Source organism: Zootoca vivipara, chromosome 1 (genome assembly GCF_965207765.1).
Source record: "Zootoca vivipara chromosome 1, rZooViv2.hap1.1, whole genome shotgun sequence".
NCBI classification, from domain to species: Eukaryota; Metazoa; Chordata; class Lepidosauria; order Squamata; family Lacertidae; genus Zootoca; species Zootoca vivipara.
The window spans coordinates 17,731,410-17,755,206 of NC_142582.1; the positions used below are offsets into that span (position 1 = coordinate 17,731,410).

The window sequence follows — 23,797 nt, forward strand, 5'->3', positions numbered from 1 at the left end:
GCTAACAGGTTGTCTAGCTTGGCCCTAAGAGCTCACATGTGACAGCTGAGTGGCTTATTGCACCTGTGTTTATGATATATGTCTTATCCCACCATCTGAGTGGAAGCTTGGTTGAACATTGAGAAAGAGAGGGAAGGGCAAACAAGGTGTGTTTCAGATCACCCCCTCCCTTGATTTTATTCATTCAGGTGCTTGGTGAAGAAGTGGTTTTATAGAAAGACTTTCAACGGATTGAAATGCCATTTTTGTACTGACACAGGTTGTGTTTCACAGGATTTGTTGATTTCTGGTGTTCTGTTGTATTCAGGGCCAGATTTAGGTTTGATGAGGCCCTAAGCTACTGGGGCCCTTTATATGCCCAGCTGTCCTTTGTCAACAACAAAATTCTCGCTGTTTTTTCTGTTGAATATATGCTATATGGTAATTTATGGACCTAATAGGTATCTGAAATACAATTAAGAAGAAGTATATTAATAATGAAATATAATTAAGAAGAAGTATATTACTTTTACTATTGGGAATTTACTATTTCCCAACCCTACTTTACTGTTCCCAACCCTGATCCTGCGAAAAGCCATCTAATTAGATTTTAATTTGATCCTGACTTGTTTTTAGGAGGTAATTTAATTATTGTTTGATTTTATACCAATGTTATATATTTGATGTTAGCCACCCTCAGCCCAGTCTCGGCTGGGGAGGGCAGGATACAAATACAGTCATACCTTGAGTTGTGTTTGCTTCATGTTGCGTTTCTTCAGGTTACAAACGCGGCAAACCCGGAAGTGTTTACTTCCGGGTTCACCACTTCGCGCATGCGCAGGAGTCATCTGCGCGCTTCGCGCATGTGGTAAGTGGCACCTGTCATTTTGTCACCCCCCTCAGTGGTGACACCTGGGGCAGACTGCTCCCACCACACACCCTTTCCTCTGCCCCTGCCCCCGTAACCTAGGAAGCCTCTGTCAATTGGCAAGGGGTCTTCTGACCTGGCACCGGAGTAGCAACCCCTACTGGCACCTGGGGCAGAGAGATCGCCCGAAGTTCTTTTGGGAACAGCTTTTCTTGGGAGATAGCACTATCAAAGAAGGGCATCTGTGAGGGACAGTGGCTCCTACACCCTGCAGCCCCCATGACGCCCGTGTGCCCATCCTTCCTATGATACTGTGCCCAGGTGATGGTTTCCATTTATGGACCATTTACTGTATTCAGTTTTATTCCTTAGTGGCTTGCACTCAGCTGGCCCTGCCAAGCTAGCCAGGTTCAATTGTGTAAGCTAAATCCAGGAATTTCCGTGTTTGACACAATGCAATCAAACCCTGAGAGCGGGTGGCGCTGTGGTCTAAACCACTGAGCCTCTTGGGCTTGCCGATCAGAAGATCAGCGGTTCGAATCCCCGCGATGGGGTGAGCTCCCATTGCACTGTCCCAGCTCCTGCCAACCTAGCAGTTCGGAAGCACAACAGTGCAAGTAGATAAACAGGTACCACTGCGGCAGGAAGGTAAATGGTGTTTCCGTGTGCTTTGGTTTCCATCACGGTGTCCCGTTGCACCAGAAGCGGTTTAGTCCTGCTGGCCACATGACTCGGAAAGCTGCCTGTGGACAAACGCTGGCACCCTTGCCCTGAAAGCAAGATGAGTGCCGCAACCCCATAGTCACCTTTAACTTAACCGCCCAAGGGTCCTTTACCTTTTACCTTAATCAAAACCTACTTAATTCTTCACTTTTACTAAATCCAAGAATTATGGGGAGGAGCTGTCACAAACTCATAACACATTTAGGGGGATTTGGCCCCCGCCTCCATACTCATAACAATACCCTGCTAGTTGTTTGTGTAGATGAGTCGTATGAGTGCTTGTCTATCTGGGTTTTCTGTGAAACTCTGGAATTTTAGAATTCAAATATTTTACTGTAGCCCAAGGCAATAATGGATGGGGTAAGCAAATATTGCTTTTAAAGAGGATGCCTCCTGATTTACATATTTTAAAAGTACTAAGATCAAAAGTAATGAGAATTTAATCCATATGGCATATAAAAGATAAATAGGAATATTAATACTGTATCAAATACTAATTAAAGGAAATACACGTTCCATTTTTTTAAAAAAAGTCTTGCACAGATAATACAAATAAGTTGATTAAAATCTTAACATCTGGGTGTTTTTTGTTTTTTTTTACAAAAATGCATGCTACTTGTTGAGAGTTCCACAAAATTAACAAATTTAATCCAAAACAGAAGTTTGGATCTCAAACAGTGCCCAAACCACAGTACATTATAAAGTATCAATAATATAAGTTAAACTGATGTAAATAATTAAGTCGGTTGCTGTACCCTTGCTAGGATACTTATTTTCCTCCCTCCCTCCACTTTAGGTTGATTCTTCCACCCCACCCACCACCCACTTCAAGCTCCCTCTTAACCTCTTCCCATTCAACTTTCATTTAAGACCTTTTTGTGAATCGTGGCATGCGCATTGCATATCACAGTTAACATAGTCCTGATCTGTGCATGCAGCAGAAGGAGGTGCCAGGAAAACGAAGCAGTAGAGTGGACTGTGCCATTGAAAGTGCAAGCACAGATTCCCAGCAGATACTCTCAGGAGAAGAGACAGTGACTCATTTTCAAGCATAGATGCTCGTGTCCTAGCAGATTCAAGCAAATCTGCCAGAAACAAGCTTTTGGGAGTTAAGGGCAGTCCTAGTGCCAGGCATGGAGAGTCCTCACCTCTCTTCGGTGACTTTACAGACAAGAGTTAATGGGCAGTTTATAATTTATAGTTGTTTTTTATTTAATCTGGTTGCAAGCAAAAATCCACATCTCTCCACAAGGAGAGCAGTTGGCTACCCTTCCATCCCTCGCAACATCCTGGGCACCAACGGGAAGTTCCTCCTCCTCTCTGCATTGTTTGTTCTCTAATACAGACCGACCTCCTAGTTCGTAGGGAGGGAGGGTCCCCCACACTCTCTAATGACGTCTCTGCTGGCTGTTCCCTCCCTTCTGTTTCTGTTTCCATTATCTCATAGCTAGGTAACTCCTGCCAAAGCTGCTCGGTGTCTGTGTCTCTCCCTGCTTCTGAAACCGCTGGAGACAAGGGGGGAGAATCTTTCCCTTACAGCTTCTCTTCAGAGAAGAGGTGATCTGCATGAGAATGCCTTGCCCAATCCTCTGATTCAGATCGTTCCCTGACACCTAGGTTTCACTCTTTCTCTAAGAAGCATGAGCTGAAATGAAGGAGAAACATGCATGGGAGAGGACAAAAGTCCAAACACAAATGTTAGGGTTTGCCATATGTCCTCTTTTTCCAGGATATGTCCTCTTTTTCATGGGTAGAGTCGTCATAGCGATCTATATTTAAAAGTAAATGTAAAGGGACCCCTGACCATTAGGTCCAGTCGCAGACGACTCTGGAGTTGCGGCACTCATCTCGTGTTACTGGCCGTGGGAGCCAGCGTACAGCTTCTGGGTCATGTGGTCAGCATGACTAAGCCACTTCTGGCGAACCAGAGCAGCGCACGAAAACGCTGTTTACCTTCCCGCCAGAGCGGTACCTATTTATCTACTTGCACTTTGATGTGCTTTCGAACTGCTAGGTTGGCAGGAGCTGGGACCGAACAACGGGAGCTCACCCCGTCACAGGGATTCGAACCGCTGACCTTCTGATCGGCAAGCCCTATGCTCTGTGGTTTAGACCACAGCACCACCTGCGTCTCTATTTAAAAGTAGAAATAGAAATTGGCAAATGTGTCCTCTTTTTTCCTCTTCAAAACATGGCAACCCTACAAATGTAAAAGGACCTAAAGCTCCCAGTCTTCCAAGAGGTCTTCTCCTACCCTCCCCAGAAGCTGGTCTCCTCTTCTAGAGAGTGTACCCATATCCTGTTCCCTGTTATCCCTGAGGTATCAAAGCCTGGTCTAGGAGTTAGGGCAGCCCCAACTGCTGGAGGAGCATTTAGAATATCCCTGCCTACATTCTCCAGGAATGTCCTCTGGAAACAAATTTCTGTTCTCATATTCTTCCAGAGGGCATGCCCAAACCTGAAATTTCCTCAGTAATACTTATAACAATAGAAATCAATGATAAGAAAAAATTCCTTGGGGTTTTTCCTGCCTTTCGGTCGGTACAGACAGGGTGATGCTTAATATCGCTATGTTCATTTTTCTCTTTTCTTTTCGTATGAAACTCTTTTGCATATATATATATATATATATATATATATATATATATATATATATATATTCATATTCTCCAGCTGGAAAAAATTAAAACAGAGACACTTCATCAAATCTTTGCTGCAGTCCTGAAGCAATTCTGAAATGTTGACTGAAGCAATCTAACTGCCCTGGAGCACTTTTACAACATCAAACATTTTAATGAAAATGTTTTCCTCAAACCCTAGAGCATTTCCAAATATTAAATGTAGAAAAGGGATGATTTTCTCTCCAGCCCCAAAGCTATTCTAAAATATCCAGTGCTAAGTTGAGGGATAGAAGTGTGAGTGTGTGTGTGTGTGTGTGTGTGTGTGTGTAATAGATGTAGACATACACACATATGCGTATTAGTGTGCGTAAGCAATATGACTACAAACTACAGTAGAACTGTAGTAAGCATGGGTTATTCAATGTCTCAAGAAAAACAAATGTTTCAATGTAAGGTACTGAAAGTCTGCTGGGAATTCAACTGGAAATACTTTTCTCCACCCTGACAGACTGTGGAGAAAGTCTGGCTGTTGTGATGACAGATCTCCTTGCACTGGCAAGCGACAAGTTGTCTGAGAGGAGCAGTTTCCATAGCTGCCAAGTCTCCTGTATTCCCCGGGAAACCCCTGTTTTTCCAGCTGTCCCCAGCCGGAAAAAACAGATTTTTTTGTTTTTCCCCGGTTTATTCTGGCGCGACGGCCATTTTGGAACTGGGCGGAGCATGCTCAGAAGCGACTTTTGATGCTGCTCTGCCCAGTTCCAAAATGGCTGCAGCGCGACTTCTGGTGTGGCGGCCATTTTGGAACTGGGCACAGCAGCATCAAAAGTCACTTCTGAGCATGCTCCGCCCAGTTCCAAAATGGCGGCAGCGCTACTTCCGGTATGCTACTTCCGGTCCTGTCCCTTATTTTTCAGAGAGGAACTTGGCAGGCATGAGCAGTTTCACAACATCTCATCCACCCCCACCCCCACCCCCATGCTTGCTATATATTCAGAAATGCACAACCACCAACATGTGAGAAGGCCAAGCCTTTTCTCCCGTCACATTTCTGCTTACATCAGCAAAACAGCAGTCTCTCTGCCTTCCTTCGGTATTCCAGCAAGAAACTCAACGTAAAACAAAACAAAAAATGGAGGGAAGCATTATTTACCATGCTTTGTGCATCCCCCTTTCTGCATGGTTGGAAACACCATACCTAGCACAACGGGTCAAAACACAGAATATGGAAATCCACCAGGAGTGAATACAATCATGGCAGTTTGGCCCCGACCACACACCCGAGACCTGTAGTAGCCATATTTGCTGTCTGGCCCTCTCTGCTTATTGGATTTTAGGGATCGCATGGGTCTCCATTAAGGTCTTGGCTTGGGACCTGGGGACTCTGAGTCAAAGTAGGCTTGTAACATGGGATTACCTCACCCCCTGGTAAAAGATAAAAAGGTAAAGGACCCTTGGACAGTAGTCCAGTCAAAGGCGACTATGGGGTTGTGGTGCTCATCTCGCTTTCAGGCTGAGGGAGCTGGCGTTTGTCCGCAGACATCTTTCTGGGTCATGTGGCCAGCAGGACTAAACCGCTTCTGGCGCAACAGGACACCATGACAGGAACCAGAGCACACGGAAATGCTGTTTACCTTCCTGCTGCGATGGTACCTATTTATCTACTTGCACTGGCATGCTTTTGAACTGCTAGGTTGGCAGGAGCTGGGACAGAGCAATGGGAGCTCACCCCATCGCGGGGATTCGAACCGCTGATCTTCTGATCGGCAAGCCCAAGAGGCTCAGTGGTTTAGACCAGTGGTCCTCAACCTTGGGCCTCCAGATGTTTTTGGCCTACAACTCCCATGATCCCTAGCTAGCAGGACCAGTGGTCAGGGATGATGGGAATTGTAGTCTCAAAACATCTGGAGGCCCAAGGTTGAGGACCACTGGTTTAGACCACAGCGCCACCCGCGTCCTAGTCCCCACCCCCTGTAACCCCTGCCCTCTCATGCAGGTAACTTTATCTGGTTGGGGTTATTTCTCCCTCTCTCCAAAGAGAAGGACAGGAAATTAGCTTTCTGGGACCTTCCTCCCACAGTTCACAGGAGCCAAGCCATTGTATATTGAATTATATTAGGATAGTTACCTTCCAGAAATGTCTATGCTACATTATATATACACAATATATTGAGGGTATTGTGCAACATTCTCTATTCTCCTTGGAGAGGAGTCTAGTTCGAGTGGCTGGGGTCGGCCTCAACATGCAGCAACATGAAGCAGAGGCTTAGGGCAACAGATTCCGTTGAGGACACCCTTTCCCAGCATCTTATCTCAATTTTTTGTGCCATTAAAAATGCAGGATTTTATGCTTTGGTGTCTAATAGTGGCACTTCAGTCTGCTTGGTTTGCTTGTTTGTTTGTTTGTTTGTTTGTTTGTTTGTTTGAAGGTGCTGTATAAAAGAGTAGTGATAAACATTTAAAATAATAATAATAATATAAAGTATGCAATTTAAAAACAACAAAACTAAAAGATGTAAGCATAGTTGTAGCTCAGCAATTTTCCAGACCAGGAAGAGGGAGGATAAATGTTTATTCTCACAAGAGCCCTGCTAGGTAGTTTTAGGCTGAGATATAGGCTCAAGTTTATCCAATGAGTTTTGTGGCTGAGTAGGGATTTGAATCCCGATTCTTTGCACACTGGCTCTACTAAGTTGCTCATCTGTTCCTTGTTTCCATATTTTTGAAGAAAGAGTAAATAGGAAGGAAGGAAGGAAGGAAGGAAGGAAGGAAGGAAGGAAGGAAGGAAGGAAGGAAGGAAGGAAGGAAAGCTGAGGACTTGCAAGCTAGTAGCCACAGGCAATTGAAATGTGAACAATAAAGTTGTGACTCCAACCTTCTTAACTGAGGACACAGCATTCTGGCCTGACAAGAGAGTCATTTTCTTCACTGAGAACTTTCCAAAGTTAGTTATACAATTGGTAGTTTCTTAACTACAGCTTCCTTGACAACTTTCATCATCTTCATCTTCTCACCTGCTGGCTCTCAGTTTCCAGAGTTGCTGCCTTTAAAAAACAAACATTATTATCCTTTCTTTCAGAAGCTTTCTTTCCCAGGTCATCTTTCCGCCTGCCATTTCTGGCTTAATCTACCTGTGATTTATACTTTTTAAGGGTACCCCTCGAGATTGTGAAACAGTTTTTGAAAATAAAGCAGCGTGCCTTCCCTGCTTCCAGGGCAGCCAGAACAGATCTCAATAACTGGTTCTCTTTCTACATGGCTGGCCGCACGAGAAAACCAACCTCTGAGGAACTGGGTGTAGCACTCAAAGGAGAAACTAAATCCTCGAGCGTTCTTAAATCTTCAAGTCAGCACATACATGGGCTACGTTTTTTTTATGTGCTGTGTGCATTTGGCAATTATTTAACAGTGTGAGCAAGTGGATTTAATGATCTCCCTGTGATTTATGCATAACTTTTATTAATTACGCCAGTGGGAATGAATGATGGTGAGAAATAAAGCCAGATGTCTATTCCATATTATTCTCAACAAATAAACTCTTGAATGCTATGAAATTTTGCTGCTTCTTTTTTTTAACAAGAAACTTTACACGTGATATTTAACCCTTCATTCCTTCCCAAGCCATGTATAGCAGTGTTCCCCAACCTTGGGCCTCCAGCTGATGTTGGACTACAACTCCCATCATCCCTAGCTAGCAAGACCAGTGGTCAGGGATGATGGGAACTGTAGTCCAAAAACAGCTGGAGGCCCAAGGTTGGGGAACACTGATGTATAAGATGAAATAGTTTTATCCCCCATGCGCCCTGCTTGTTAGCCAGATATGCAGAGTACAGCGGCGGAGGAAGCCGCTCGGGCACCTGGGGTGGCGTGCCCAGGGGCGGGGTGCACCACAGGGCCTCCAGAGTCTGCCTGCCTCATCCCACTCAGCCGCCCTACAGCTGTGGGGGAGGTGGCGGGCAGACTGTTTCGGCAGCGTGGAGCCTGCGCGCGCCCAAGCCACTGCGTCTCTCCCAGGAGAGACATGTGGTTCGGGTGCACTGCATGCCCCGCGGTTAGTGTCACCCGACATTTTGTCACCCCCCTCAGTGGTGACACCCGGGGCAGCCCGCACCCACCACACACCCTTCCTCCGCCCCTGGCAGAGGATGCAGGGTCAGGCCATCATGTTGCACTGAGGGCATTTACAACTGGTCGTTGGAAAGTGAGTCTGTCTTTTATGAAGGCAGCCCTGTTTAGGGAAGTTTTTAATGACTGGTGTTTTAATGTATTTTTTTATCTTTGTTGGAAGCCACCCAGAGTGGCTGGGGAAATCCAGCCAGATGAGCAGGGTATAAATAAATTATTATTATTATTATTATTATTATTATTATTATTATTACAACTACTACTACTACTACTACTAGCTGTCCCGGCCACGCGTTGCTGTGGATCATCCCTGTGACTGCCCCACCCTGTCCCCACCCATGACCTATTCTGTTCCCTTCCCCCCCCCCTGCGGCTCATTCCTGTGACTCCCCCAACTCTGTCCCGACCTATGACCTATTATGCCCCCTCCTCCCCCACCCCCAGGTCATCCCTGTGATTCCCCCCACTCTGTCTCGACCCATGACCTATCCCACCCCCTCCACCCCCGGCTCATTCCTGTGACTGGCCACACCCTGTCCCCCTCACAAACCCCTGCAGCCTGGCCGGTTCCCCCGCATGGTGTTGTTTTCTGTTAAAGGCCCATATTCAGTTGGTGGGAATGTTCTGTTGTGATGTCACTGATAGTATGCAGCCAATGGCAGCAGGTGAGGTGTATGTTCCTTTGACGTCCAGTGGAGGGCGCTTTGTTTTTTGAGAAAATTCCATTTTTACCTGCCAAAGGTTTGCCACGTGTGGAATCTAAGGTTATGTTGGCACTCACATATTGGTACAGGACGCTGTGTCCAAATTTGAACACAATCGGTCAAGCGATTTCTGAGAAAAGTGGAAAGTCCCAAACAATGGACCCTTTACGTTTTTATATATATAGATTATTATTAGAATTAACTTTTTGTACCTTTGAGTGAACAATAACAGTGCATCTGTAGACTTACAAAGGTAGGGTTGCCGTATTTCTTGGATTTTTAAAGCATTTATTTTATTTTTAAAATTGCCCTACTTGCCATACGTCTGGGTTTTCCCAGACATTTTGCCCATTCAGCAAAAATCTGCCCAGACGCCATTTTTGGAGCCCAATTCCCAGATGTGTCCAGGAAAACCCAGATGTATGGCAACCCTAACAAAGGCTGTAGCCTTCTACTTCGTTTTTCCACTGCTTGAAAGGACTAGGTTGTCCTTTTAAAGAGATAGGGTTGACTTATTTTCTGCTGCTGCTGTTCTGCTTTCTGTCTTCCATTTGTCACCATCTAACCAAGGATATCAGTTGGTCCCTTCTGCCTCTCTACAATGTAGAATGTAAGCAGATTAAGATAAAAGTAGCCACAGGTTTGGTAACATCTACAATTACATCTATGATGTCATAAGAACTGACTCAGATTTGACATGGGATTGGATATCCAAGTATACATATTTTTATGTCCATTTAGGCATTGTAATAAGTTAGACTCTCTGATTCTAACCCAACCAAAATAAAGCATTTTAAATTCCATTGATTTCAGATTTTTAAATAAATTCTATTAGAGGTTATAGAGAACAATACAAGACTTAATATCAAATATCTTTTTTATCCAACATTAGTCTAATTAGACATCAACATAGTGAGGAAGAAAGAGGAAGAAAAGAAAAGAAGAGAGAGAGAGAGAGAGAGAGAGAGAGAGAGAAGAAGAAGAAGAGTTAGAAAAAAGTTTAAAGAGAAAAGAGAAAATAAACAATACTTACTTAATTCACTCTAATACAATACCCAACTAAACCACTTTCTATAATCCAACATTATCTTCAGTCCCCAGTTCCAAATGTCGTTATTTCATTTCCTTTTTCACACACAAACTCTATGAGAGGTTTCCAATCCTGAGTAAATGTTAACAACTTTTCTCTGAATAAATTAATTTGCATTGATTTCAATGAGAGGGTTAAGCATGAACTTAAGTTGTCTCCTTCTGAAATCAGTGAAACTCTTCTATGTCTGCTTATAACTGAGTCCAACTAAGCTCAATGGGACTTATTCTCCAGTAGATGGGATTGCCATCTTAAGTGATCCCCTTTGGCATGATCATTTCTTTTGTTATCTATAGAGTTTCAAAATCCCAGTGATCTCACAAATGAGTTTATGTGTTCCCAGCTCAAATTCTGATAATTTCTCAGACTTCACATACCAATATATTGATGTGATAGTTGACAGTACCAAACCACATGCCAATATGTTCATCTACCATGATGTCACTGGCCAAGCTCAAACTAATAATTAAATCAAGCAACTATTGTCATCTTTTATTTTGGCCTTTTCTGACAGATATGGTTAGACAATAGAGTGCTGCCGCTGCCAGCATTATGTTCTCAGCCTTTGGTTACTGTCAGATACTGCTGAGAACTAAATTATGCCAAGTTTGGTGGGTGGTTATTAATACAATATGGCATACTAGCAAAGTGTAAGTATAGCATTTTTATGTTATGAATAGCTGTCAAACTGTTCCACTTTGGGCAAAGCCTTTTCTGCACTTCAAGGACTGATATAGTTTGGAATTTAAAAGGGATGGTCAGGAAGGAAGTTGCCAAGAATGTAAGTCAAGGGTGGGATAGAAAGGAGGAGGAGGAGAGTTTGGATTTGATATCCCGCTTTATCACTACCCTAAGGAGTCTCAAAGCGGCTAACATTCTCCTTTCCCTTCCTCCCCCACAACAAACACTCAGTGAGGTGAGTGGGGCTGAGAGACCCAAGGTCACCCAGCAGCTGCATGTGGAGGAGTGGAGACCCGAACCCGGTTCATCAGATTACGAGTCTACCGCTCTTAACCACTACACAACACTGGCTTTCATCAATGGAAATGATGAAATAACTCTCTACTCATATCCTCAGTAAAGGGTTTGTTGTTGTTTAGTCGTTCAGTCGTGTCCGACTCTTCGTGACTCCATGGACCAGAGCACACCAGGCACTCCTGTCTTCCACTGCCTCCTGCAGTTTGGTCAGACTCATGTTGGTGGCTTTGAGAACACTGTTCAACCATCTCGTCCTCTGTCGTCCCCTTCTCCTTGTGCCCTCCATCTTTCCCAACATCAGGGTCTTTTCCAGGGAGTCTTCTCTTCTCATGAGGACCTGAGGGTATATTTCAATGCATACATCCAAAGAAACATAAAGCAAACTTAAATCCAATTGATACCCATTACCATATAATGGTTTATTATTCATATCTAGGGAGCCTGTTATACAAATAATAATAATGAAGGTACAAGCACAGGCCCTCTCTTCCAGGCCTGTAATCTAAACAAGGCAAGGCACTCAGTAAATGGGCCTGGTGGGAAGTGGTCACAGTGTGATATCAGAGACTGAAAGTTTAATCCTGTGTTCAGACAGATAAAGCCAGACCTTCAAGAAGTACCTTCTCCCTCTTGCTTCTGCAGGATTCATGCAATGACAACAGTGGCACTTCCTAAGATCAACTTCTTATTTCAAATTATATTAAGCAGAATCTCTTTAACAGAAATATGTGACAATTCCACCACAATCAATCATATGTGCCAGCTCCTAGGGACCGAGGCAGTTTCGGTGCCCCCCATAGTGTTTTTTTAGGGGACCATTTTGAAATGAATTAAATGCTTGACAATTGACTTCAGCAAGTTGACAGGTGCTGTGCATTTTTCTTCAATAGATTTAGGGAAGGGTGCTTTGGGGATAAAGATTTAGCCATTTGTCTTTTCTGAAACTGTTGTGTTGGGTCAACATCTAGTATGTACATCACCCATGAGTTGTGTGACATGTTTGTCATTTTTTAAATTTATTTAAAAGGTACTTTTGTGACCAGTGTTAGCCAGTGTGATTTATAAGGGTGTTCCCTCAGTAGGAACCCATTGTAAGAGCAGGTTTAGTGGAGTGGGGAGGGATGGAATGAAACATTGGAGGATGGGCAGATGACAGATTGTGGCTGTGTAAGACCCAGAAAATGCCAAGGAAAGAGGGGAGATGAGAAAAATGACATAGTCCCAAACTAGGGTTCTCAGCCTTGAGCATTTTACAGTTCAGGTGGGCCAAGACGTTCAAAGTTGGCTATGAAAGGAGACAAGGTGCAAAAATCACAGATGTGTAAAAATAGTTCGAGGGACGTGGATGTGATAAGGAAAATATCCCTGGACTTCTGACAGACAACTTTTGAAGGCAAAGGGGAAAGGGAGATTTAGGGAGCTTGGTGTGTGCTTCACCTGCTGAATTTCCTCTTTAAAGCAGGGTGGGGAACATTTTTCTGACCAACAGGCCAGATCCTTATCTCCCCAACCCTGGCAGGCCAAATTTGACAGGTAGGCAAGGAAAGGGAAAAGTTGGGAACTTTATTTCTAATGTCTTTCTGTTGTTCTTTTCTTAAAATGAACTGGTTGTTACAGGTAAAAAAGGAGAATGGCCAGTAAAAGTTGTCACCCCGTTAGAGAAAGTATAGGAGCCTTGTAATTGTAACTTGCATGATAGGGTCCGTTACATAGACTCCATGTGTCTTATTCCAGTGAACAGACAACTCTCAGGCTTAGGTCTACCACTCTGCCACTGACAGCCAAGCTTGTAGACTAGAACCCACACCATGAGCTGTATCAAGTCATTAACTGGTAGATTTTGCACATTGTGCCTCCAGATTGTCACTGTTTTGAGGGAGGGGTTGAAATTTAGGTTTGTGCAATTAAGGTGGATTAAACCACTCTTTCACCCCAGCACAATAAATCCACTTTTCATTTTTGGACCTGAAAAGTATGGGATGAACAAATGATTAATGGGAAGCTGTATGATTACCCCACACGCATACCAGGAGGAATTGCTCGTTGTTGTATAACTGCCCTGTAAACAAATCAGAACAAATGCTCAGTACAGACTGAACAGAACAGCCACGAAAGCTTTGTGCAAGCAAATTGGGACGAATGATGAATAAATAGATCATATGGAGATGTGCGTGTATAGGAGAGAATTGTAAACACTGAGGCCAACAGCAAAGCATATTGTGGCACCCTGGCTCCTCATAAACATGTATGAAACAGCCTATAGTCTTTAGAAAGAAAGGACCTTGAAAAATGTGTGATCTTTGTAATTTAAAGCATGTGATTCCACACAGAACTGGTGTCCAAAGTGAAACCATAAGTCATGAAACCACGCAGAGGGAGATGCATGGCTTCTGTTACGAGCGCCTTCTGAGAGCATGTGTGCGAGTGTGTATTCAAATGGTTCTGTTTAGAGGTTATAAACAAAAGGCAGCTCTCCCCGTTGTAGTAGAGTGTGTGCCACAGATTCTGGGATACAAGTGACATCAAAGCAACTGCGCTAATGAATTTCCTTAGCATTCATTGGCTCTATAAATGTGTTCCATCTGAGTAAACAAAGCTGCTGTTGTTGGGAATTTGAAGTGGTTGAAAAGTTGGAATGTTTCAAAGAGAAGTAAAAAGAAAAACATCTCCCCTTGACTGCTTCAGAGTTATCAGATAGGCACATGGGTGTCTGTGGGGAGGGGCAAAGGAGGCACTTAACCACCCCCAATCCTAAATGTATGTATTGATGTACATACACACATCCACACACACACACACATTCAGATTGTCAACAGGATGATTAGAGTGATCTCTGAAACCATTCCAACTGAGTGTGGCTACCAGACTCTGACTCTCTGCGCTTTTTTGATGAAGTCTTCCTGGTCCAGCAGGCAGCTCAGATGAATGACGCAGCTTCTGGTTGAATGATGCTGCTTCTGCAAATGTTGTAATATTTGGAAACCCTAGAAACATAATGATTATATAAGGAGTTGTGGTGCTTTGTTACAATCAGTTGAAAAGTTTGGGGGTGCTGCTGGGCCCAGCTCTGCTTTTCGAGGGGCAGGTCAAGGCAGTGGCCAAGAGTAGAAACTAAAAGGGCTAACATGTTGCTCGGGGAATGGGTAGAGAGAAACTCCTTTCCTTGGGAAAAAGAAACTTAGTGCTACTGTTTTGATTGGATCAAGGAGGTGGGAAGGCACAAGGTTTTTCTATACAGTCGTACCTTGGAAGTCGAGCGGAATCCGTTCCAGAAGTCCATTCGACTTCCAAAATGTTCAGAAACCAAAGCATGGCTTCTAATTGGCTGCAGGAAGCTCCTGCAGCCAATCAGAAGCTCCAGAAGCCACATCAGATGTTCGGGTTCCAAAGAACATTAGCAAACTGGAAAACTCACTTCCGGGTTTGCGGTGTTCAGGAGCCAAAATGTCCAAGTACCAAGGCGTTTGGGATTCAAGGTACGACTGTACAAGGTTGCTAGAGAAGGAAAGCAGAGAAGCGGAGCTATTTCACTTTTTTAAGCTATGGATTTTGGCAACTAAGATTGAACTAAGTGATATGGTGTTTTTTACCTTGTAATTGCAATTTATAATATTTATAGGGATAGGATTTATATGAAGGGAACTGATTTGATTTATTTTGTCTTCTTTTATTCTGTTTTGTTCTGCTGTATGATGTATATTGTTTTGTGTTGATATCTTAATATGGGCCTATGGCCGTAATAAAGTATTGATTGATTGAAGCAACTAAGAAGACAGCTTAGCTTGAGAGCCCTAGCCACGTCCTGAAGATACTGCTTCATGTATGTCATTTTATTGATAGCTCAGTTGGTTAGAGCATGGTGCTGATAATGCAAGTCTGATATTCCAGCATTGCAGGGGGTTGGACTAGATCAGGCATCCCCATACTGCAGCCCTCCAGATGTTTTCGCCTACAACTCCCATGATCCCTAGCTAACAGGACCAGTCTGTTATTGTAAGGGGGCACTTTGATCCAGCGACGGTTCCCGTCTTAGGATCAGGTTGCCTCTTTTCTGCCGGGGAAGGTTTCATGGACCCTCCACAGCTGGCCAGATGACGGGCGAAGTGTTTCTCGTCGCAGCACCACTAGGCTGAGCCAAGACTGTACCTCTCGAATGCCTGCCTGCCTGCCGCACAGTTGCCCAGAGCACGGAAGCCCTCACCGGGGTGGGGGTGGTGGTGATATGCGTACTTGAACATATAGAAATCCTTAGGTGATAACATGTGCTTTTGGGGGGGGGGTGTTGCGGCCGCCGCTTCGCGGCGCCTAAGTGACACCAGAGTCAGTTTCACCTGGGTTCTGTAGCCCCACCCACGTTCCCACTTTGTGGCCCCTCCCCTCCCGTGCCTTGCCCCCCCCCCCGCAGTTTTGATCCTGGGTACGCCCCTGGATGGGGGTTCAAACATAGTAGGAAAAGAAGGCGCACAAATCAGGAGCACAAATCAGGGCAATCTATCCTCAAGCAACCTTTGTCCATGGCTTATTCCTCAGCTTGGGAAGGAGCATAAACAACCCTGGCAAAGTGAATTACAGTGGTACCTTGGCTCTTCAACTTAATTCGTTCCAGGAGTCCGTTCAACTCCTGAAATGGTTCAAAAACCAAGGCGCTGCTTCCGATTGGCTGCAGGAGCTTCCTGCACTCAATCGGAAGCCGCAGAAGCCGCATTGGATGTTCGGCTTCCGAAAAACATTCGCAAACCGGAACACTCACTTCCAGGTTTGTGGCGTTCAGGAGCCAATTTGTTCAGGAGCCAAGCCGTTCAAGTACCAAGGTACCACTGTACTTCTCACTCATTCTGGGAACAACATCTACCTTGTAGGTTCATGAGAAACTCACAGAATTATCGCACTTACAGGGCCTTAGTTTGTCTTTGTAAAGACTTTGCAAAGACCTTGATGCTCAAGGAAGCTGCTTCTGTTTCTGTGCCCATAAAAGTGAGGTCCTGCTTTCAGGATTTTGCTAGAAACTTATATGGTGCTGAAGAAATATCCCCCCCCCCCTTTGGAATCAACATCCTAGACTAGCTTCCATTCATTCTTGTAGTTTCAAGACAGAAGAAGTACATTTCCCCCATTTCCCTGAGACTTCAAGGGGGTGAGGGAATGAAATCTTGAAAGAAGAGATGCAATCCAAAGGGAAACTGGAAATTCTCAAAAGCATCAAAATACATATAAATACATATAAATTATCAAAGGAGAACAAAGACATGTTTTATTTTTTCTTCTTCTACAGAAATCTTCTCCCTAGGCTATAACAATGCATTACTCAGGCACAATCAATATATCTGAACTTGAGAACCAAAGTACTTTGAAATAAATTAGACTAGTAGGAGAAGAAACAAAGAACAAATTAACATGATTTTAAACACTACTTAAATTTTTATGAACTTGGACCTTGAAATGTTATGATGAGCTCCCAGGAGCCTGTGCTAATATTTGCCAATAATTAAGAGTTGCACTTTCATGTTCCCTCTGATGTGAAAGGTTGGAAATCAGTGAGTTTGCTATCTTTATGGTCATACTGATATATCTTTAAAATAATTGTTTATTTTCTTAATTATTGATGAAATTCTTTAAACGGCTCTATTAAATTTTATTTGTTGGCTTGTTCCTCCACCTCTTGCTGTTAATACCCTAATGCTTGAATACTCCTACTCCTCGCCCAGCTTTACATTACTTTAGATTATTTAGAAGGAATGGAAAATATACATAAAACCTGAAACATGCAGCTCTGAGGATTTGCAAGTACCATCCTTTGAAGTATCCTGGGGAACAAACAAACTGCAACATTTTACCTGCTTAAGGCAGGCAGCATGCCCTTAAAGCCATTCATGAAAGTGACAAGGGGATATTTCAAGCATTCTGTGAATATACTCCAATGAGGTATATTCAGGACTGAATATACAGTACCACGACTGTTGCTGTTTTAATCATACTATTGGGCTGCAATCCTGTAGCCACTTTCCCAGGTGTAAAACCCCTTGAAATCAATGGGACTTCCTTCTGATCAGGCATATATAGGGTTGTGCAGTTAGTCCATCAAAAAGCCCTATCAAAAGAGGTCAACTTACTTCAAGAACTCAAGGTGGAAACAGCTCTAACTCGCAACCTGCCACCACCCCAGTAATTTGGAAACTGTGCACCAACATTGTCAGTTTCAAGATCCCCTCTTTCAAAGGGGCAGGGAAGGGCTCTCAAGAGCTCACTGCAGTAATTTCAAACATTCCCCGTTGGCTATCTTCGCAGGCTTTTAGCTGTTGGGAGGAGCAGAATTTCTCTAGACAGCAGGGAAATGTAAAATAAGACTCCTGCCCAATTATTAGAATAAAATTCTAATCCCGTTACTTATGGGTATGATTTTTTTAAAAGACATTGTTATCAGGGCCTCACTTTCATCTGAACTTAATATTTCTAAAACAAGTAAAGATGCAAAAGATGCCATGTAAAGAGAGAGGATTTTTGTTCTTCCCACCACCACTCTTTTGAACTGAAGGGCTGTGGTGATTTCTCTCTCTCTCAAACAGAAAGCCTTGGTGTTCTGACTGACTCCGCCAGCCTAAAATTTTAAATGATGTTGCCCGGCATGCAAATGTTCACACCCTCTTCTCTCTTAAGGGTGTATCTGAGCCAGCACTGTCTCAGGTCCATGCAATCCTCTTCGCTCAAGAATGCCTTTAGCACCAATGTATTCTTGCTGAGTTGCTACATTCATATACACCAGGCACATCCAACTCCCAAGAGACTGTGATCTACTCACAGTATAAAAAGACTGGCTGTGATCTACCCATTGTCATTGCCAAGAGTTGTTGAGGTTTTTTTAGGGGAGGGTTGGCCAAAGTTGTTGAGCTTCTTTTTTTGTGGAGAGTAGACCACAAAGTTGTTGAGCTTTTGGGGGGCCAGGGTTGGCGAATGTTGTTGAGTTCTTTTGGGGGGGGGGATCTACAAAAAACGCTAAGGCGGTCAATAAACCGCGATCAACCTGGGACACCCCTGCGATCAACCGGTAGATCGCAATTGACCTGTTGGACATGCCTGAGATAAACCCCTCTCTATTTTCCACATGGTTAGAACAGGGATAGCTCTACCCTTCATCATCAGAGGCACTAGTGAGCAATGAAGAAGCACAGACCCCCATTAAAACGCCACCAGAATCTGTAATCCTTTTACAGCAATGGTACCGTATCTAAACTATTCTTGATCTATCAAAATAAAGCAAATTCAGACAGAAGTTTTAATATAGCTGCATAGGATCTGTGCGTGTCTGGAGCTAGCTAACCAAGAGTAGTAGTCTAAGGGTTCATCTCATGGGGGAGCGGGGAATAGGAGTGGGTCTGCTTGTCTGTGCTCTGTATAAACTGCTTAGCTAGATAGGCATCTTTAGAATGAATGCTTGGCAATAGTTTCTCAATCACAGGCTTTCATGGACAGCCATTGATGTAGAGCCATTCCAGTTTATACCACAGTATATGAACAATTGCTAATTTAATGTGCAAGATCCAGATGTCTCCCCTCAAGAAAGCGTTTCTGTTCAGAGGATATGGCAGTCTTTAAGGTGCCGCAAAATTCTTCATTGTTTTATGTGTTCTTGCATTTCCTGGCGAGTGGTAGACTCGTAATCTCCGCTCCTCCACATGCAGCTGCTGGTTGACCTTGAGCTAGTCACACACTCTCAGCCCCACTCACCTCACAGAGTGTTTGTTGTGGGGGAGGAAGGGAAAGGAGAATGTTAGCCGCTTTGAGACTCCTTGGGGTAGTGATAAAGCGGGATATCAAATCCAAACTACTCCTCCTCCTCCTCCTCCTCTTCTTCTTCTTCTTCTTCTTCTTCTTCTTCTTCTTCTTCTTCTTCCCCCTTTATTTTCAGAATAACAATGTCCCAGATGAAGTTGGCTCTCATCCACAAAAGTTTATGCCATGAATGGGTTATAACCATAGAGTAAGCTGTCCTGCTAGGATTAGCTCACCTAGGGAGGGACTAGGTAATCAAGCCTTTGTTCCCCTCCAGTCTACCAGAGAAGCTTAATGTTCCTATATCAATAATTTAGGAATTTTCACCACTGTAACTAAGCCAAGTTCTACAGCCTGTGCAACTATATCTGAATGCTGTATGGAAAAGCACAGGAACATGACCTTTGGAGAGCTTGTAAGTAAAGCATTTTTAACTTTGCATTTTTAGACCTTTAAACCTCCACCTGTAAATAAATTCAGACAAGACTCAAATGTTGGTTTGGTTTTTGGCAGAATTTATGCCACAACTTTATTGATTACATCTGGTGAGTGGTTGCATAGGCTCTGGTTCGACTAGCTCCCTGCACCATTGCAGGTAGCGCCAACCCAGGGCACCAGCATAGATCAGCCCAGGGTGAACACCTGGAATGGTGGAAAGCTGGGGACATGCTATGTCCACCACCCAGATGTCCCCCTGGACTCAGGCACAGGCACAACCCCTCTCAGGGTTGACCAAACCATTGAGTCCCTGGATTCCTTTAATGGAATACCCTTCACATAGGGATGGCGAGAGTGTTCCCCCATCCCTATCCCCTGAACCAGAGCCTATCCACATCCTTACAAGTTGTGACGATTTGCTACACGGCAGGCGAAACCCAAGTGGCACCAGCCCATCAGCCATGGGGAAAATTCCTGCTGTGCCCCTGTCCCAACCACAGACGACAGATGACGGCATAGTAAGGTCAAGCGCACAAGCCCTAAAAGTAGGGAGAGGTGGGCGGGTGTTCCGATGCACTGACCAAAAGAGGAAGCTCTGAGTCACGTGCATAGGCATATATAGGTCCCTTGATCGGTTTGGCTAGCGTCCCATTGGCCTGATTCAGCCCAGCATCAGTTGACCTACCAATAGGGTGTTGTGGCTATCCAATTGTACCCACCCACAACACAGGGTTTGGTTGCCAGGTGGCACCGCAACACGTGCCCTCTTTGAGGGAGGACCCGATTTCTAAATGTGTAGTCCTTTTCTATGCTAGGGTAAGACGGAAGTTTTGGAAGTCACAATGGCATATTTCAAAGGTCTAACAGTCTGTATTTCCGTGGTTTACTTTGCTGCATATTTTGTGATTTTAAATCTCTACTGGGGTTATCTCACCAAAGAGGACTTGCGCCAAACCTGGATCTTGGCACCCAGGAAGTCTCCATTCTCTGTACCTATTTTTTCCTTGCCACCGACAATTCTTACCTGTTTCTTCTGGGTTCACACCCCTGACTTTTGTCTTGCTCCAGACCTGAAGTTTATCTGAGAGAGGGGGAGGGAGGGAGTGTGTGTGTGTGTCAGGAGTCAGTAAGAGACCAAATGGGAGTGAGCCCACAGGAGATGACCATCAGTGGATAGCTGACATAGCTTGGGTTGTAGAAGCTAGGTCAGCTCAATCTTCAAGGCTACCCAGGCACTCAGGGATTTGGTGTCGGATGGAGAGACATGCTCGCTATAGAGCAGTGTTTCCCAACCTTGTGCCTCCAGATGTTTTGGGACTACAACTCTCATCATTCCTAGCTAGCAAGACCAGTGGTCAGGAATGATGGGAATTGTAGTCCCAAAACATCTGGAGGCACAAGGTTGGGAAACACTGCTATAGAGCACCTGAGGCATTACGCTTTTGCTAATAATTTTTCTCAGTTTGTGTAGTCTTTTATAAATAAACACTAGCCAATAGGTGAATGAGTTGCTTGACCTACCCGTAACTTTAATTTTATGAGTGGATCAAAACGTATGAAAATGATTTGCAAAATCTGTCTAATGACACAGCAGAGAGCACATGTTAATATGGTTTCCTCCATATATGGTTGTCTGTGATAAACGCTACCAGATTTCCCGCCCCCTCCCACCCACCCACCCATCGTATTTTAGGCTACTTACACAAGGAAGACAAATGGGCTCGGCGAAAGGGCATTTCCTTTGGAGGATGCAAGCTACAGACCACCCAGGAGCCATGCAGCAGCGATGGTATCAAGCTGGAAAGCCAGCACAGGGCTTTGCTAAGTCTGAGAATGCAGATAGCTGCAATAGGCACTTTGAATCCATTGTGAAAACAGGCATGAGATAACTTTTTAACATAAATATAAATTTAAAAAATAGCCTGGGATACTAGAGGAGAGTTGCGTGTCCAGCTGAGGGTGAGAAATGGACTGCGTACAATGACAGAGCAATGAAATAAATAAATTAGTTTAGCATTTCAAGAGGTCTTTTGACATCCCTTCTTGCATTAAGAACCTTATAACCTTTTAAAAGATGATGCTGTTAAGGTGCTACACCCAATATGCCAGCAAGTTTGGAAAACTCAGCAATGGCCAGAGGATTGGAAAAGATCAGTCTACATCCCAATTCCAAAGAAGGGCAGTGCCAAAGAATGCTCTAACTACCGCACAATTGCGCTCATTTCACACGCTAGCAAGGTTATGCTTAAAATTCTACAAGGCAGGCTTAGGCAGTATGTGGACCGAGAACTCCCAGAAGTGCAAGCTGGATTTCGAAAGGGCAGAGGAACCAGAGACCAAATAGCAAACATGCGCTGGATTATGGAGAAAGCTAGAGAGTTCCAGAAAAACGTCTACTTCTGCTTCATTGACTATGCAAAAGCCTTTGACTGTGTCGACCACAGCAAACTATGGCAAGTTCTTAAAGAAATGGGAGTGCCTGATCACCTCATCTGTCTCCTGAGAAATCTCTATGTGGGACAAGAAGCTACAGTTAGAACTGGATATGGAACAACTGATTGGTTCAAAATTGGGAAAGGAGTACGACAAGGTTGTATATTGTCTCCCTGCTTATTTAACTTATATGCAGAATTCATCATGCGAAAGGCTGGACTAGATGAATCCCAAGCCGGAATTAAGATTGCCGGAAGAAATATCAACAACCTCAGATATGCAGATGACACAACCTTGATGGCAGAAAGCGAGGAGGAATTAAAGAACCTTTTAATGAGGGTGAAAGAGGAGAGCGCAAAATATGGTCTGAAGCTCAACATCAAAAAAACCAAGATCATGGCCACTGGTCCCATCACCTCCTGGCAAATAGAAGGGGAAGAAATGGAGGCAGTGAGAGATTTTACTTTCTTGGGCTCCTTGATCACTGCAGATGGTGACAGCAGTCACGAAATTAAAAGACGCCTGCTTCTTGGGAGAAAAGCAATGACAAACCTAGACAGCATCTTAAAAAGCAGAGACATCACTTTGCCGACAAAGGTCCGTATAGTTAAAGCTATGGTTTTCCCAGTAGTGATGTATGGAAGTGAGAGCTGGACCATAAAGAAGGCTGATCGTCGAAGAATTGATGCTTTTGAATTATGGTGCTGGAGGAGACTCTTGAGAGTCCCATGGACTGCTAGAAGATCAAACCTATCCATTCTTAAGGAAATCAGCCCTGAGTGCTCCCTGGAAGGACAGATCGTGAAGCTGAGGCTCCAATACTTTGGCCACCTCATGAGAAGAGAAGAATCCTTGGAAAAGACCCTGATGTTGGGAAAGATTGAGGGCACTAGGAGAAGGGGACGACAGAGGACAAGATGGTTGGACAGTGTTCTCGAAGCTACGAACATGAGTTTGACCAAACTGCGGGAGGCAGTGCAAGACAGGAGTGCCTGGCGTGCTATGGTCCATGGGGTCACGAAGAGTCGGACACGACTAAACGACTAAACAACAACAACAAAGCTGGCAGTGGCAGTTGGTTCTATAATTGTGGTACGTAGCCACAAATGACGCTTAACAACAGGGTGTGGGTGTGTCTGTGTGGGTGTGGCTTGTCTGTCTGTCCTCTGTACATTCGAAACAAAATAAAAAAATCCTTCCAGTAGCACCTTAGAGACCAACTAAGTTTGTCATAGGTATGAGCTTCCGTGTGCATGCACACTTCTTCAGATACACCCCTTGAGATATCATCACTGAACTTGGCATAAGGGTTCCTGGGGTGGAAGAGCCCGTTTTCATCTATGACGGTGAAGCAAAATGTTCCAAACCGCACCAATTTGGACGCCTCTTGAGATATCATCACCCAGTTTGGTGTGACGGTTCTAAGACCGTGCCAAGGATCTGCAAAGGGTAGCCCAGGGGCTGTTTGCAAGAGGACTTTCAAACTGCCCTGCCTGTGTGCCTGATAGTCAAACTGAGCAGAATTGAAACCTCCACTCATAAACTGGTGAGCGCTAGGTGCAAGCCTGGTAGCTGCAGGGGTCTGTTCCACCCATGTTTTACCTACATGTGACCTGCTAGGAAAGCAGACCCCTGCAGGATTAAAAAGGGAGTGACCAAGACACTACACAAGTCCAAAGGCAGAAAGAAGAGACCTAATCCCATGACGGGGCGGGTCAGAGAAGAACCAGCTACCGCCCCCAAGTTTGGCCTGTGCTAGAATTTGGTCAGTCTCTTACAATCAGTTATGGCTCCAGTGGCAATAATCACATTTCAACATTAGGGTTATGGCCCCAACGGCAGCAGTTTCTTAGAAGTTACGGGCAGAGCCAGGTACTTTCAGCTAGTATCTTATATTTGGGGTGGTGGGGAATGCAACAGCTACTACTACTACAGTGGTACCTTTGGTTACAAACTTAATTTGTTCTGGGGGTCTGTTCTTAACCTGAGGTACCACTTTAGCTAATGGGGCCTCCTGCTGCCACCGTGCCACCAGCACGCAATTTCTGTTCTCATCCTGAGGTAAAGCTCTTAA

At 44.3% G+C, this 23,797-nt stretch overlaps 1 protein-coding gene across 6 annotated transcripts in view; it reads left to right on the top strand.

Moving 5' to 3' along the window:
* The window catches only part of MYO3B (myosin IIIB), a 270,696-nt gene that overhangs the window by 227,746 nt on the left and 19,153 nt on the right, over window positions 1-23,797 (top strand). The gene's annotated exons all lie outside the window — the stretch shown is intronic.